Raw genomic sequence first — 16,626 nt, forward strand, 5'->3', positions numbered from 1 at the left:
AGAGGCTACTCACCATCATCCTACTGTTCTGTTTCCTTAATAGGATTCTCCTCTTTGGCTCTTCCCTTGACCACAGAAGGATCCTTCAACACAGAGACTACTGACAGAAGGGGGCATTTTTTGTGTGAATAGGGGTGAGTCACGATTAGTTAACAGAAACTTGATTCTCAAAAATACAGTGAAATCTAGGGAATTTTCATTTTCAGCTGCATATAGTCCTTGTTCGGGTTATATTAAAATATACAAGGTCATGAGCACAAATTTTGAATTGGTTAGATGTTGTTCATATTACAAGCAAATAAATACCTGATTGAAATTTGACATCAGAAGGCTGATAAATTGGACTCAGCTTCCCATGGGCTTGAGAGCATCTTCAGAAAATAGCATTACATTCCTACCTTCCAGGAGGTGGGGAATTGGCTTTTTAAAGCATTATGTATGAGAAAGGTGGTTAATAAACTCTAAAAGATGTGAGATTATAGACCCGAGAAAATCTGTTCTGGAACTTAAAGGATCAATGGGCCCAATTCACCTAGCTAAGAGAACTATGGGTGAGATAGCATAAGACACATGAGGAGGTTGGGAGAGAAGAAAGCAGGATATTGTGTTTTCTGTCTCCTTACTTGACCTTGAGCCTCTGTGGAGCTTAGCATGCCCATCCACAAACTAAGGACAGAGGATCTGCCTCTCACTTTTCAGTGATCTTGGAGGTTTGTGGAGATAGTAACGATCAGAGCATTAATGTTAAAAATGTTGGGGTGCCTGGGTGGCTCAGTTGGTTAAGCGTCTGGCTCTTGATTTTGGCTCAGGTCATGATCTCAGGGTCATGGGATGGAGCTCCGTGTGGGGCTCCACGCTCAGCAGGGAGTCTGCTTGGGATTCTCTCTCTCTCCCTCTCCCTCTGCCCCTCCTTCTACTCTTTCTCTCTCAAATAAATAAATAAATCTTAAAAAAAATAATGTTAAAGTTGTCACAGAGGAAGTGACATTTCTTTGAGGAAGACATGGTTGCAGCTATAGTAGAGTTCTGGATGCCCCACTCCTGCTCCTGACTCACCACTCTTCCCTCTGGCTAAGGAACAAGCTTTTAAAGACAGTGGGAAGACACTCATGGAAGCAGGGGTGGCAATTCACCAAATTTGAGTTACTGTAACCAGCCACAACGTAAAATCTCTGGAGAAGATATGTGCTGACCTGCTCAGAGGCACAAAGGAGAATAATCTCAAAATGAAAGGACCAGTTTGGAGGCCCACCAAGACTCTGAGAATTACTACAAGGAAAACTCCTTGTGGTGAAGGTCCTCAGACTTGGTATCCTTTTCAGATGAGGATCCACAAGCGACCCACTGATTTGCACCATCCTTCTGAGATTGTTAAGCAGATGACCCGTCAGTGTGGAGCCAGGACTTGAGGTTGAAGTCATCATGGCAGATGCATAAATCAACTTTTGCAATAAATCGATGATCAGTTGTTAAGGAAAAAAAGTCACAGAGATAGAAGAGTGACTCATTGTGAGATAGCTATGGCAAAAACACAGGCATTGAAGCCATACAGACCACCATTCAAGTCTGAAACCCTGCCACTTATTAGGATACTTTGACAAAGGCATTTAAATTTTCTGAGCCACACAACTGTGGCTCTACCTTTAAAATGGAGATTATAAAATTGGGATAAAAAGGTAATTTACATGCAGGAAATACCAGACCTTATGGAGTACATATTCAGGTCACAGCTCTCATCACCATCATCCCAGCATTCATTTATTCAATAGGTATTTTGAGTGTTCGCCATGTACATTGGAAATTAGATGTGATTTGATGTCAGTTTATGATGTCAGTGGAGACAAAATGAAATCACCTTAATGCATATGAAGGGACTATGTTTCCCTTAAGTAAAATGTTTCAGTTCATAACTGACCAATAAGATTTCAGCTGCACACAAATGGCTTTTGTTTGTTTTTAGATTTGTATAATCCATTATTCATATTCTCATCCAGTCTTTCTTATGATTAACCACATATTTGCAAGATGGCCACAGGGTGAAGTAAAGCTGGAATCTAAGCTAATAAACAATGGGCTCCTTGGAGGCAAAACCTATGTCATAGTTAACTGTGCCTTTCAGGGCCTAGGAATAGCATCTAGACTTTGAGTTTTATTCTGGAGGAGATGGAAGCCATCTGAAAACTTTGAGCAGAGGAGTATCATGAACTTACTATATTCAAAGAGACTTATTCTGTCTTATGTGGAGAACAGCTGGGTGAAGGCAGAGAGGCCCTTAGATGGTCATTGCAATAATAAAAAAGTGACATTATAGTGATTTGGTCTTGAGTGGCTGTGGTGGGAGGTGGTGAGAAATGATTGGATTCTGGATCTGATTTGAAGGTAGCATGACCGAATTTGCTGGTAGATTATAGCGTGGTGTGAGAAAAAGAGAAGAGTCAAGCCCGAGACCAAGGATTTGGGACTGAGCAATGAGAAGAAAGATGTCACCACTTACTGAGATGAAGAAGACTGGGAGCAAGTGGGAAAACTCTTGAGGGGAAGATCAAGGATACAATTTTATGCAACTTAAATTTGAGACTTCTGTTAGATACTCAAGTGAGCATTCAGAGCTAACAATTGGATTATTTGAATCTAGATTTCAGGGGAAATGTTGAAGCAGGAGATAGGGATTTGGCAGTCATTGGCATATAGACGGTATTCGGCATCAAGGGGCTAGAAGAGATCTCCAGAGAGTGAACATAGAGAGCAAAGAAGATGAGGTCCCAAGTGTGGGGCCTAGAGCACTGCTATGTTCAGAGTTCAAGAAGACAAGAAGGAACCAGCAAAGGAGGACAGAAGGCAGGCTGATAGGAAGGAGGAGAACTTGAAGAGAGATTGGTGTCTCAGAGACAAGAAAGATTAAAAAAGTAAAGATGTTTCAAGGAGAGGAAATGGTCAACTGTGTCAAACGTGGCTAATAAGCCAAATAAGATGAGCACTGAGAATTGATCTTTGGATTTGGCAAAGTGAAGGTTTATTGATGACCCTGACAAAGACTGTGGTACTGGAAACATTGGAATGGTGATCTGACTGGAATGTGTTCAAACGAAAAGAGGAAAAGAAACAGGGAGAGTGAGAACAGACCTCTCTTACAAGGGTTTTGCTCTTAAGGGGCGGAAAGTCATGGGTGGTGGGGAATGACTTGAAAGTGTAGGGTGTAAGCAGGGATCGTACATATGGCCCAGGGACTGCTAAATCTGATTGGATGCTGGCTATAGGTCTGGGGCAGGGTCTTGGAAGGCCCTGCTGATCCAGACTTTAACCTTTGGTTGCTGGCTTATGGAAGGTCCAGGAGGTCCCAGGGGAGAGTTTGGGTTGAAAAAAATGGGAGAGGGGATACTTGGGAAGCTCAGGTAAATGGGTGCTTCCCACCGGGTCCAGAAGTATCTCAATACTTTAACACTCAGCATGGTAGTACCAGCGTGTTTTAGCTGAACACCAGCCTGGATCCATAAAGAGGTTTCCTTCTTTATTATCTTTGTTTTTTAAGAAGAGGATATTGCGGTATACTTTCATGATGATGAAATGTGACAAGAAGGGAGGGGGGATTTGGAAATTCATTGATGTGAGAGAATGAGGTGACAATTATAGGAGATCCTTGAGTTGATGAGTGGAGATGGGGTTAGCATACAAATAAAAGGGTTGGTTTTGATGGAAACACAATTTTTTTTTTGTGGTTCCTTGTAGCAGGAAGGAGCACAGAGGAGAGGGGCACAGACATGGGTGAGCTGCTAAGTGGTGGTAGAGGGCATGTGAAATTTCTTTGCTGGTTGCTCCTAGTTTGTCTGTGAAAGAGAGGAAATTTATTAACACTGCAAATTCTTACCTTCCTCAAGATCAGTATGCATCCACATTTTATCTGAGATTTACGTAGAATTCTGGGAAAATGCTGGTCACTCCACCAACTTTTGATTCAGTGTCTGTGTTTCCTGCCAGGAGACCTCCAACTGTGGGATTTTGATCCCACCTCATTCCATGAATGATGATCGGAGCCCAACTTCCTTTAGAGACAGTTTGTAGAGTGTGATGACCCCTGGCCCTCTCATGCCCTGGTTTGCTATGGAGTGGCCCAGAAAGGAAACGTTTCTTGCCTGACACAGTGATGCATCCAGGGCCATGACAGAACCTGACTCAGAGTAGGTGTTCAATAAATGAATGAATACAGGAAGGGAGGGAGGGCAGGAGGGAGGGAGCGAGGGAAGAAAATTCAATTTGCATCTAGAAGGGACACCACTAATCTAGCCTAGTTGCACTATGTTTCTGTTCAGTAGATTTACATCTTGTTTATAGCTAATTCCTCTGTTGCACGTTTGGCATTCTGAGATTTTTTGCCAAGACTCAAGAATACATCCAAAATGGCTGAAGGATGACAGTGTTTGATTGCTTGCCTCTCTCTCTACCTCCGAAGTTAATATGATGCTATCTGAGTGCAAAGGCACAGACAGGGAGGAATTTAATGCAAATTTAGCCAGGAGTCTAGTGCCACTTCACAAAATATTGATTAGGTGTCTGATTTGCTCTCCCCTGACAATGGGCCATAGGAATAAACCAATGAGGTGGGCTCAACCCTAGCTCGTCATGGTCATTCGATAAAGCCAGGCAACCAATGAGGAGCAGCTACCTTTTGATTGGATGAGAGGCCAGTGAGGGGGGAAACCATCTTAGCAACAGCAGAAAATATTGCACACACCCTTGCACACACGCACAAACACAGACATCATGCTTTACCACCCTGCTGCAGTGAACAGTCACCGATTGTGTCTCTTAAGGCTTTTGTTTAACCACACTCCCACTTCCAAAGGACCAGTTTCTGTTCACAGATCACACTGCTTACCTGGTCAGTCAGCCCATAATCCCTTTTTAATGGAACGAAGGAACAACACTCCTCTCTGTGCCCCCTTCAACACACATCTTATTAAGGGGCGAACTTTGTCCTGGAGGTGGATGGCCCAGGCTTTGTTCTGACACGTACCGCCCTGATCCCTTTCAGGGAGCCAGCCCACCTCTGTCCTTTCCCGACCCAACTGGCAGATGGGGGCAGGGAGTGTGGTGGGCAGGGTGGGCCCACTGCTGGACGGTCATTTCCTCTGTTCCCTGTAAGACTGCATGCAGCAGAGCTTCCCCGGGGCCAGCGCAGGCTCCAGAGTCCATGTGATTTTCCTTACAGGCTTCCCCTTTCATTGTTCATGGCCTTCACATCCAGGGCCCAGGAAAGCGTGCCTGTGTTCAGCGTGACATTTGGCAATGTCTTTCTTAGCCACTGGGTTCCAGACATTTAGCACTCTCATTTGAAAGGCTCCCCTCCTCCGGTCTCTACTGTGTTTTTGTTGCTTCCCGAGCAGCTGCCCTTATTCCCCAGGTGCCGGGGCGTGGGGGCTGCCTGCCAATCCCTGGTTTCCCCAAATTAGGAGCTGCCTTGGCCTCCTTGCTTCATTTCACTCCTCGCCCACCCCACAGCCTGGCTCTGAAGGCAGGTAACAGGGAGGACGCGTTGGTGCTCGACATCATTCTTTCCTCCATGAGCTTTGCTTTCTCTGCTCTCACGGCTCCTTTCAGCCTGAATCTTTGATCCAAGAGCATCTGTCCATGATTATCCAGTCCTGCTGGTGGCTCTCACTCTGATTCTCTGCTGACAGTTATAATTCTGTCTGGGTAGGAAAGCCCATCCGTTAGGACAATCTTCACTCTCTGAGGTGTGTGGCTGGTCTTTTATTTCTAGAGAAGATGAAGCTGAAATGATATCAGAGGACTTTTCCAGCCCAAGAAGGATGCTTGTCTAGGAAATGGTAGCCTGCTCTTTCCCACCTTCCTACCTACACAACAAAGGGAGATGGCATGAAATCGAAGCCAGAGGGGATGAAGACCGGCATGAAGCGTGAGTTTCTGAATATTAGGGTTAGCAGAACCTGGAATGTATTACCAAGTGAGGCTTTGGAATTACTTTCTGTGTTGGGTACAGTAGCCGTCTCCTGGAGTTTTGTGAAGGTGTATTCTCTTTTCTCACAGAGGCAGTGGCATGGACATGATGACCTACAGGGCAGCATGGTATGGACTTTGGAGTCAGACTGGTCTAGATTCAGGTTACCGCTCTGTTGCTGTCGAGCAATATGGTGGTAGCAAATTTCTGAGCTTCTCTGGGTGTTTAAAAAAAATCTGTAAAATGGAAGGCACAGTATCAACCATATAGGTTTAAATAAAATCATGTATGTACTATGCCTGGCATAGGGCTTACCATGTAATGAGCATTCAAAAAATGCCCAGCCTTCCTTTCAATTCTAGAACTCTCAGAGCTTCATTCCATCAGTATGCTTGCGGATATGGTATCGTTCATCGATTTTTAAAAAGTGAGCATCTATCTAGAGCCTAGCACTGTGAGGTCTACATGTGGTTTCTGCCCATGCCAATTTACAGTGGAGCCTGGAAAAGAAGCCCAACAAGTTACGTCACAGGGAGCAGCTGAAGCAAGGCAAAATGAAGGCCAGTTTTACGCAGCCAGGAAGTATAAAGGGAGTGGGACAGCTATTTGGGTTAGAGTCCCCCCAAGAAAACATGACGGGAAAGTGGGGACTTGATTAGAACCTTAAAGAACAGCTACAATTTGAATAAGTTGAAGGGGTGGAGGTAGAGAGAGAGCCTCCATGGAGGCTGAGGAACAGCCTCCTGTTCCTGAGCTGGCAAACCCTCAGGAGAAGAACCAAGTGTGGAGTTTGAAGCAGGAAGAGGGGGTCTGAAGGATGTTGGTAAGGGGCTCAGGCCCTGGAATTAGGCCTACCTTGGTTTCAGTTCAGGAACTGCCACTTATGTCCTTGTGACTCAGTTTCCTCAGCTGTAAAATGGGCATCATAATAGGATTAAATGGTATCGGAAGCTGATAAAGCGCTTTGGGTATATCTGACTGCAAAAACCATGCTTTGACCCACGCACACAGCCTTCATAACAGGACCACCAATCACATCTTTTTAATGTGAGACATGAATAGATAAAAGGTAACAGCTCCAAATGACGGCTGGACAGAATTTCCTGGGCTGCTGTGGAACTCCATGACAATGACCTCTGGTGTCCTCCCAGACAGCTGCTGATACCCACTTCTCCCTCTGTGGGTTGTGATTCAGCATTTAAGCATTTTCCCTTTTATCTCCCCATTTGTATGCTCAGATTAGACATGGATTTGGTTAGACCTGCATCTGTTGAGACGGCCAGCCAATAATAGAAGCCCCATCGGGACCAAAGCCGTCTGGTTTCAGGAGTGGGTCTAGTGAGTGAGGTCTAGGTCAGGAAGCTATTAGCTGCAGAGTCAGGGAATATATTCAGCTGTCATCACTTTTTAATTAAAAATAGCCTGGTGGCACTTGCATTCCACCACTGTGTTGTAGGGAGTGGAGCACCACCCTCTCCCCTACAGTGGGTCCTCCCACAAAACAGGATACATGTCTTCCCTGTGGTCCCAGGTCTCCAGAGCTTGTCCAGAGACCACGAGAAACCTAAAGACCACTTTAGGAGGGAGTGGACACAATGCATACATAACCTCTTCCCAACTCTACCTTTAGAAATGGTAGGTTGGTGAGACGATTTACACCATGGAAATCTGCAAATGCTACAAATCAGGGCCTCTTCCTTGATGGAGAGTGGCATGCCAAACACTGACCATCACACCACTGGGAGAGAGGTGAGGTAGACCCCCAGCTGGTAATTCCTGAGAAGACCCTTTCGAGGTAGGATTTTTCGACACTCCAGGTTTGGTCTCCATTTTCCACCATGTTAAATCCACTTCTCCCATTGCTTATATGGAAAAGAACCTTGAGAGCCAATATGCCATCACTTTAAGAGTCCACTCCATCAGACCAAAGTTCAAATCCCTGCTCCTGAATTACCTGTCATGTGGCCTTGACCTTGTCTACTTTGTGAGGCGTTGGTTTTCTCATCTGTAAAATGGGGCCAAGAATGGGGTCAACTAGTTAAGGTCACTGGGATCATCAATAAAATCTTTCATGTGGAGGACTTAGTACCATCCTGGCCTGAAATAATCATGAGGTAAATGTAGGCTACTTTATGATCTCAGACTTTATCATTCTAGTTGGGGGACATGATAAAAAAAAAAACTGAGCAGGTATAGACTAACCGGGTGTTATCAGGCTTGTCATAAATGTAGAAGTCTAATAACAACGTTATTTGACACGGTTCTCTGAACCATGTAACAGTGAAGTGTACCAGTCGGATGCCACAACACTTAATTAAAATGTTTAATTTATTACTCTGGTGTTTTTTGCATTTAAAGATATTTGTGCAAAACAAAATGCAATGCAGTCCCCACTCTCTTAAACTGGCATAATACACAAATTATATATTCAGCATCTTATAACAATATGCAAATAAAACATCTACATATTTGCAGCTTCATCAACACAAAACATTTCTTTTGTGCTATTTTCCATAGGCACACCAGAACAAAATGATTCTTGACAAATAGGGTCAATTTCTACTCTTGGACAAATCCAGTTTATACTCTTTTGGAGTTTATGGTACAAAAGAGAACACTGAGATCCCTCTCATAGGTAGGCAGACAGATAGATGAGAGAGACAGAGAGTGCTATGAAGGAAAAATAAAAGTTTTTGTATCAAATGCTAGTTCATAGAAATCTGAAGTTATCTACCTGTGTGGTGAGTTAGATAAAATTCATTTTAGATGAATGTGAGTTAGCATCATTGGAATCTTACACATGAGCCAGTAGACTTTGATTAAATCTGACTGTCTATGGTGACTAATTTTAATTTGGTTTTCTTTGCTGTGCAATTTGCCTTTACAAAGTTAGCCAGACCAAAGTGAGGGGCCAATTTAGGAGAGGCCAGTGGCAAAACTCACCCAACATTTATCAGCCTATTTACTCTAAGACCTGTCCCCTGGTTGTGCTGGTTCCAGTGGTAGCTCTAGAATCAATGGTTCTCTACAAGGCTCCTCTCTGTGGCAAGTCTGTACACTTTCCAGAGAAGTATCCCCAGCCAACCTGCAGAAGAATCACCCAGAGTGCTTATAAAAATGAGGATTCCTAGGCCAAAGTCCAGTCCTGTAAATCATGTAGATGGGACCTAGGAAGTTTGCATTTTATCATGGGCCTCTGATGATTGCTGTCTACACCAAACCACTGCTCGAGATGCTACCCTCTTGACATACTTCATATTCTAGGCTTCCTTATTCCTTCTACTGCTGCTGCCTTAGTTCAGAGGCTCAGCCTGGCTACTGCAGAAGGTTCTTAATCGGCTTCTTAGTTATCCTCTTTACTATAATAAATATAAACTGAATAAAATTCCGATCTTATAGTGCCAGATCCTTCATAACATCCTACAATAGAATATTTTCTAGAGGATAATTTAGTCTCTTATCTAAGACAGATAAGACTCTTCCCAGCCCCATCTCCTGGCATACCCACTCAGCGGTCACTTGCATGCTGCATCCACACTTATGGCTCTCCAAGTTTTCTGAACACGCTTAGCTGTGTCACAGCCCTGGGCTTCTGCTCCTGTTCTAGTATCTCGCCAGAATGACTTCCCCTCCACCCACTCCTGGCTCTCTGGCAAATACCTACTCATCTTTAACATAAGAGCTGAAGAATTACCTCTTCCATGATGACTTACCTAAACCTGTTCCCATTTCTGTGCCACCTTCCTCTGATCTGTGTTTACTTTGATGACAGCACCTGTAACACTCCACCGCAGTATTTGGTCCTTTGTTTGTTTGTTTTTGTTTTAAAAGATTTTATTTATTTATTTGAGAGAGAGAGAATGCAGGCAAGAGAGAGAACAGGAGCAAGGGTGGGAGGGGCGGAGGGAGAGGGGCAAGCAGACTCCCCGCTGAGCAGGGAGCCTGATGCGGGACTCGATCCCTGGACTGTGAGATCATGATCTGAGCTGAAGGCAGACGCTTAACCGACTGAGCCACCCTGGCGCCCTGTACTGCAGCATTTCTTGACACGTCTTTAACTCCCTTGAAGGCACAGCCCATGTCCTACTACTCTTGGCATCTGAAGGAACGTATTAATGTTTTCCAGACTAAGTGAATGAACCCATGCACTGTACCACAGGGAGCCTTGGTGTATTCCCAAACTAAATTTGCAGCTCAAGTGTTGGCTGTGTCATCTTTCTTTTAGTGATGTAGATCTTACCAAGAGTTTTGAAGATCACGAGAAAAATGAAACAACTTGGAGTTTCCCATATATGAGCGGGCTCAATCCAGTCTGACTAATAAATAACTAAAGCTGGATGAAGCCCACAAAATGCTCCTTCCCTCCAGGACAGGGAGATGAAAAACGGAGAATGAGGTAAATTAAACCAATGTCTTTGTTATATAAATCTCAGGGTAAATTTGGGCAAATGAGCAATCTCTGTGGCAAATGTAACTGATCTTTCTGGAGAGTTATTTGATTTAATTGGTTGATTTAATTTCCTAGCAAATGAAATCTGAAAATACTATCCTTGAGAATACTTGCTTGCTACAAATCCCTTCTCTTATCTAAACCTCATTTATTTCAATTAATTTCCCATCATTCCTTCTCTCTGTCTAGAGTGTGATTTGGGTATTTCCCAGTTTTCTTTCAAGGTGACGGTTCAAAGATCAAACATAAAAAGTTGAATACTTGCCATTCTACCATCTAAGGCAATTTCAAAATCAGTGGTTGTGGGTGGGAATGTATCTCATGGGTTGTGGGTGGGAATGTAAAATGGAACAGCCACTTTGGAAAACAGTGTGGTAGTTTCTTAACATGTTATATGAAAACTTAGTACATGACTTTAATCGATTTCACTCCTAGGAATTTACTCAAGAGAAACGAATATCCATGTCCACATAAAGATTTATGCATGAATGTTCACAGCAGCATTATTCAGAATAGCCAAAAAAGTGGAAACCACCCAAAGGCCCATGAATTGGTGAATGGATAGACAAAATGGGTTGTATCCATACAATGAGATCCTATTCAACAATACAGAGAAATGGATTCTTGGTACATGCTACAACACAGATGAACCTCAGGCCATGCTAAGTGAAAGAAGACAGACACAAAAGTACTCATATTGTGTGATTCCATTTATAGGAAATGTCTAGAGAAGGTAAATTTATAGTTATAAGAAGGCAGAGTAGTGGTTGCCTGGGTTTGGGTGGGGGGTAGAAGCCGACACTGAATACAGACAGGCTTGAGGGGATTTTGGGAAGTGAGTGAAACCTTAAGACTGGCCTGGGTGAGAGTTGCCCAATTCTATACATTTACAAATCATCACTGAATTGTACAGTTATAATGGGTGAGTGCTATGATGTGTAAATTATACCTCAACAGACCTATAAAAATGGTTGAAATTGACATCCTTTTGCCTTCATACTTTTATTTTAGCGATACTATGATTTTAAAAATCTTTGCCAGGTAGTATTTTTTTTAAAAAAGTGTTTAATCACAGAATGTAGATTTTAAGTTGGTTTCTTTCCTCTTCCACGAACCCCTGAGACCCTTCACCTTTATACCAGTGGAGACGTATTCAGACTGCAAAAACTTCTTTCTCCTTCAAACTAATTAAGCTCTGGTGACATCAGCTATATTTGCAGTGCACCTGATTAAGGCCATGATACTAATTAAATTCCTGAATGATTAGAAATGCAAATTACCAGACTTGATTCAGCAACAGGCATTGCTGCCTGGCTCCAGAAGGGTAGAGGAAATAGCCCACCTCATCTCAGGTAATGGAATGCTTTTGAGTCTAACCTGAGTTTAATAGGAAAATAATATAAACTATGAATGGCTAGGACTTACCTATTTCACATGGGGCAGTACGTCATTGATAGATGCTGCATGTTTCTAGGTGGCTCATGACTGTGTCAGCACATTGAAAAGTACCATAGTGGGATGGAAGGACCCCCAAGTTTTGGAGTTATATGGAACAGAGTTCAAATCCTGCCTCTGACACTGACCAGTGGTATGATCTTGAGCTAATTACCTAGTTTCTCTGAGCCTGTATATCTTCATCTGTAATAGGGGATTCGATTATCTATCTCAGAGGATTTGAAGACTAATTCACTAAGATCACTTATATCTTTGGGCCTAGCATACAGGAGACATATAATAAGTGGAATCTATTCATGGGATAGCTTAGATAAACTGAGGAGTCCTGACCCTTCATTTATTTGATAAATACTGAGTGTCAACCATTCATTTACTCCTTCAATTCAGCAAATATTTATTATATTCAACTTACTATATTCCCAGTAATATTCTCAGTGAATATTAAATAAAGTGAATTTAAAAAGACAAAAACCCATACCATAGCAAAGCCAACTTAGAAAATATCTAAACACATAATAAATAACTAGATTTTATGATAGGCCACAAAGAGGTATGTCCTATGGAAAAAATCAAAGTGGGGGGTAAGGGGGATATAGAGTGTTGGAGGTAAGGGAGAGAATGGGTTGCAATTTAAGGTGGTGAGGGACGGGATCATTGAGAGGTAAAGAATGAGCAGAGCGTCGGAGGAGATGTGGGGAGTTAGCACTTAGCAGCAGATATCTGGGGAAGAGCCTAGTAGGCCTGGTAGACGGCTGGTACAGAGGTCCCCAGGGGAACATACCAGATACCTTCAAGATGTACCAGGGAGGCCAGTTACCATGGCAGACACAGTGGTAAATGCAGCAGTCAGAACCGAGCTCAAATTCTGCCTCTGCTACCTACCAGCTCTGTGATCTTTGGCTCATGGACCTTTGACATTTGGGCGGCAGAGGTTTTATTTCCATTATTTAAATGAAAAAATAAAGCTCAGAGGAGTTAAATGACAAGCCCAAGACACACTAAAAAGTAAAGGGACAGCTGTCAAAGCAACGTCTTTTTACTCTGAATCCAGTATTCTTTTTGTGACACCATTCATAGCCAGCCAGAGACACGAGAGACAAGTTCAAGAGAACCAACATTGAAGGAGCCAGAAACTGTCAGCCAAGCCTGTGCCCAAGGCTGCTAGCTCTCCATTTATAAAATGAGATTTGAATATCTATTTCAAAGGATTCTCTGTCCCAAAGTATTAAAACATTTACCCCAGTTGTCTCTGAAGCTAGAATTTGTAGATTATGCTTTAGCAGAACAGGAACTACCGTTTGATTTCTGTCTGGTTCTGATCCATTTAGTTGCCTAGGGCCATCCTCCTGCACTGAGCCTATTCCAGAACTCCAGCGTGGTTGGGGGGGTAGTGAGGAGGTGGGACAGGCTGGGATCGAAGGCCTGTTTGGAGATATAAAAAGAGATGAGAGAGATAATTTATTCACTCAGTTAATAGATACCGAGCTTCTGCTGTGTTACAGGCACTTACTGCATGGAGAAGAACCATGTGGAATGTGTTAAGGAGTTTTAAATACCGGGATGGCCATACACTTTATATATATATATATATATATATAATATATCATATATATAAATATGTGTCTGTGTTTGCATGTATGCCTGTAGTTTATCTTGGAATCAGCTGTGCACCAAAGGGGACTCAGATGTTTCTGGAACTTTCATCAGAGACTTCAGGTGAATATTGAGTTGGAGGTCGAGAGAACAGAGAAGGGACATGGTGGCTCCTTCAGTGTTGGTCCTCTTGAACTTGTCTCTCGTTGTCTCTGGCTGGCTATGAATGGTGTCACAAAAAGAATACCGGATTCAGAGTAAAAAGACGTTGCTTCGACAGCTGTCCCTTTACTTTTTAGTGTGTCTTGGGCTTGTCATTTAACTCCTCTGAGCTTTGTTTTTTCATTTAAGTAATGGAAATAAAACCTCTGCTGCCTAAACGTCAAAGGTCCGATGAGGAAATGGATTTGAAATCATCTGATAAACTATAAAACAACAAGACAAGGCAAGGAACAGGTCTTCGCTAAAGAAAGAGGCTGATGGGAACTGGGGAATGGTCAGTTACCTGTTGTAGGAAAGAATGGTTTTGGCATTTCTCCACAGAGTAGACATTTGGTGCTAATTTATGCACATTAGTGAATTTTGTGCTGCTGGGGCCTCCACCAGGACTGCCTGGTGGGTGTGCCATCCTTGACAGAATCAAGAAAACCACCTGCCTCAATACTGTGATCCTTCCAGGCAGGGATGGGGCTGAAGGAGACAGGCTCTTGGGCACAGACTTGGCTGACGGTTTCAAAGTAGTCTGCTTGAGGACACCCTACAGAGGCCTAGGAAGTTGGATGAATAGAGAAAAAATCCCCCCCCCCCCAAAAATGGTTAGGTTCATTTTCAACCCAGCTTTCCAGTTCTTTGGGTTTTACATCCTGGGCATTTGGAATATCATCACTCCATGGTGACTGGTGGTGTTGAGCCCTTCTTTCCAAGCTCTGAAACCATCTGGGGTGGCTGAGAGTGAGAAGGGGAAAGTGGCATACTTTTCAGTAGGAGAAAAACACTTTTAAGAGTCAAACTTAAGGCAAGTTCTTGGAGAAAAGAGAATGATTCAGGAGAAATGCAGCCAGATGCTCTGTAGAATCATGTGTCTGATTGTAACATACATTGAGGATGGGCAGGAAAGAATCACTGAATCTGAAGAATTATTGAACCCTCATCGTGGGTGGAACTCAGGTAAACCATAGATTCCCTTGTATCTCTGGTCCCACTCTGCACACTGCGAGCCGCTCCTCAAGAGGGGCAAGGATTTTGCATTTTTCTCTGTCTCCGACGCTCACCCCAGGGCTTGATCTCCACAGTGTCTCCAGATATGTTCTTGGATGGAGTGTTGACACTGGCCATCTCCACACTCCCAGGGTGGCTAGGGAAGGAGGGCAGTCCCTGAGTCTTCTGTGGGTAATTTACCGCAGTGTTCCATAGTCCTCGATATGTGGGGAAGATTTTCATTTAATAGATAAAAATATTCCCCTTCTTCGGTAACCATTCATTTTGAGTGTGCTTGTTGCACCAACCGTGGGCTAGAAAGGGACCAGAGGGCAGAGCTTCCCACGGGGTGCCGTGACAGGCCTGGGGTGCTTGGAGTAATTTACAGGTGTTTCCCGAGATATGGATGGTTGTAAGTTTCTTATCGTGGTAAAATATGAAAAAGCAATTTTGATAACATTTAGACATTTTCAATTCTATTTGAACATTCATTGTATGGCTTCGTCCATCATCTTCTTGACTTCTATAATGACTTTTTGAGTGCCTGAAAGTCTTTGAACAGTCTCCACCATCAGAGTGTTCTGGGGCAGCTACAAACAATCCACTTCCCCTTGATTTATCTGTTAAAATGTACTGGTATCTTAAAAAAATACAAAAAAGAAACCCCCCAAAAACAGTCCTGGTCTTAGTTCAGTTATGTTTTAGTCATGATTTGTCATTAGTGATGTGATGTTCTTTGCTTGGCCTGTGTGTTAAATGTTAGGCTTTTTTTTTTTTTTTTTTTTTTTTTCTGATTTAATTTGCTCTTATATTTTATATTTTTTCTAATAACATAAAAAGCATATGTGATTTTGATCTTTACATCTTAAAAATCAGGTATCGAGTGTTACCAAGTGGAAAAAGATTTATTTTACTAGAAGGTGTTTTAAAAAGTCCATATTTAATATCTTCCATAACATTTTATCACTGTAAAAGTAATTAATAAAATTTAATTAATTTGTATCACTAAGTCTCAAATAGAATCTCCCAAATTCTTCCCAACATCCCAGTTACACAATTGTCATAATTTACTGTGTGTACCATGACATGAAAAAGGTAGGCAACACAAGTGTAAATGATCCTTGTTGCAATTTTTCATCCAGTCTTTTGGACTGGATAGAAGTGGGAAGAAAGTTAATCTTGGAGGAAAGGACTTGGTAGAAGAATCCATGATGTTGTTATTTTCACTTTTAAAGTTCCATTTGCTACAATAGTGAAATAAAGAGAATAAGTTAAACTTCGGGATGTTTCACAATGGTGGACACAGTCTGATGAGATTGGATGTGTTTTTGCAGATTCATGCCTTGCCAGCTGGATCTCCCTTGCTTCTTCCAGGAGAGAGGGGGTTGAAAGAGCCAACAGGAACTGAGAAGGTAAATGTCACTGCTTCCAGCCTGCCATATTTTGAAATTAAACATGGATTTAACAGATTTCAAAGTGTCGTAGTCATACAATTCATACAATTCATTAAGCCACATTTAAATGAAAAGTAAGTGATAACCCTCCCATTTAAAAATAATTAAGCAAGTGTTTTATATTGAACTGAAACACTTCATTTCTATTGAATAATACACCCAATAAGGGAGTAAAAGCACAACATGGATCTGAAACTGACCTTCGATTACTCTTCCAGCATGCTAGAAGTGTGGGCAAGGGGTGCCCCCTTTTCTTCTTGGAGGGCTGGGGAGAGAGGTCAGGGCTGAGAAAGTGCACCTACAGCTTTGAATGGGCTTCCTGGGGCGGGGGTGGGGGTGGGGGTGGGGTCAGGAACAAGGTGTGAAATCTGCCGTCTCAGGAGTCAGGTTGCCATATTGAGCAAATAAAAATACAACCCATGCAATGTTGGGGATATACTTCCACCAAAAAAATGGTTTGTTGTTTATCTAAAATTCTAATTTAAGTAGACATTCTGCGTTTAACTGGCAACCCTATGTGG

At 42.7% G+C, this 16,626-nt stretch overlaps 1 protein-coding gene across 16 annotated transcripts in view; it reads left to right on the forward strand.

Annotated features, from left to right (window-relative positions):
• LOC129046378 (uncharacterized) overlaps positions 1-16,626 on the forward strand; it is a 271,806-nt gene that overhangs the window by 134,116 nt on the left and 121,064 nt on the right. For all 16 annotated transcript variants that reach the window (XR_010407056.1, XR_010407067.1, XR_010407068.1 and 13 more), the window contains exon 3: positions 15,986-16,063. The gene's annotated coding sequence lies outside the window, so the exon portion shown is untranslated. The remainder of the gene's footprint in view (positions 1-15,985; positions 16,064-16,626) is intronic.

Source organism: Mirounga angustirostris, unplaced genomic scaffold (genome assembly GCF_029215605.1).
Source record: "Mirounga angustirostris isolate CCGP_5_RB_7025 unplaced genomic scaffold, mMirAng1.0.hap1 SCAF_13, whole genome shotgun sequence".
NCBI classification, from domain to species: domain Eukaryota; kingdom Metazoa; phylum Chordata; class Mammalia; order Carnivora; family Phocidae; genus Mirounga; species Mirounga angustirostris.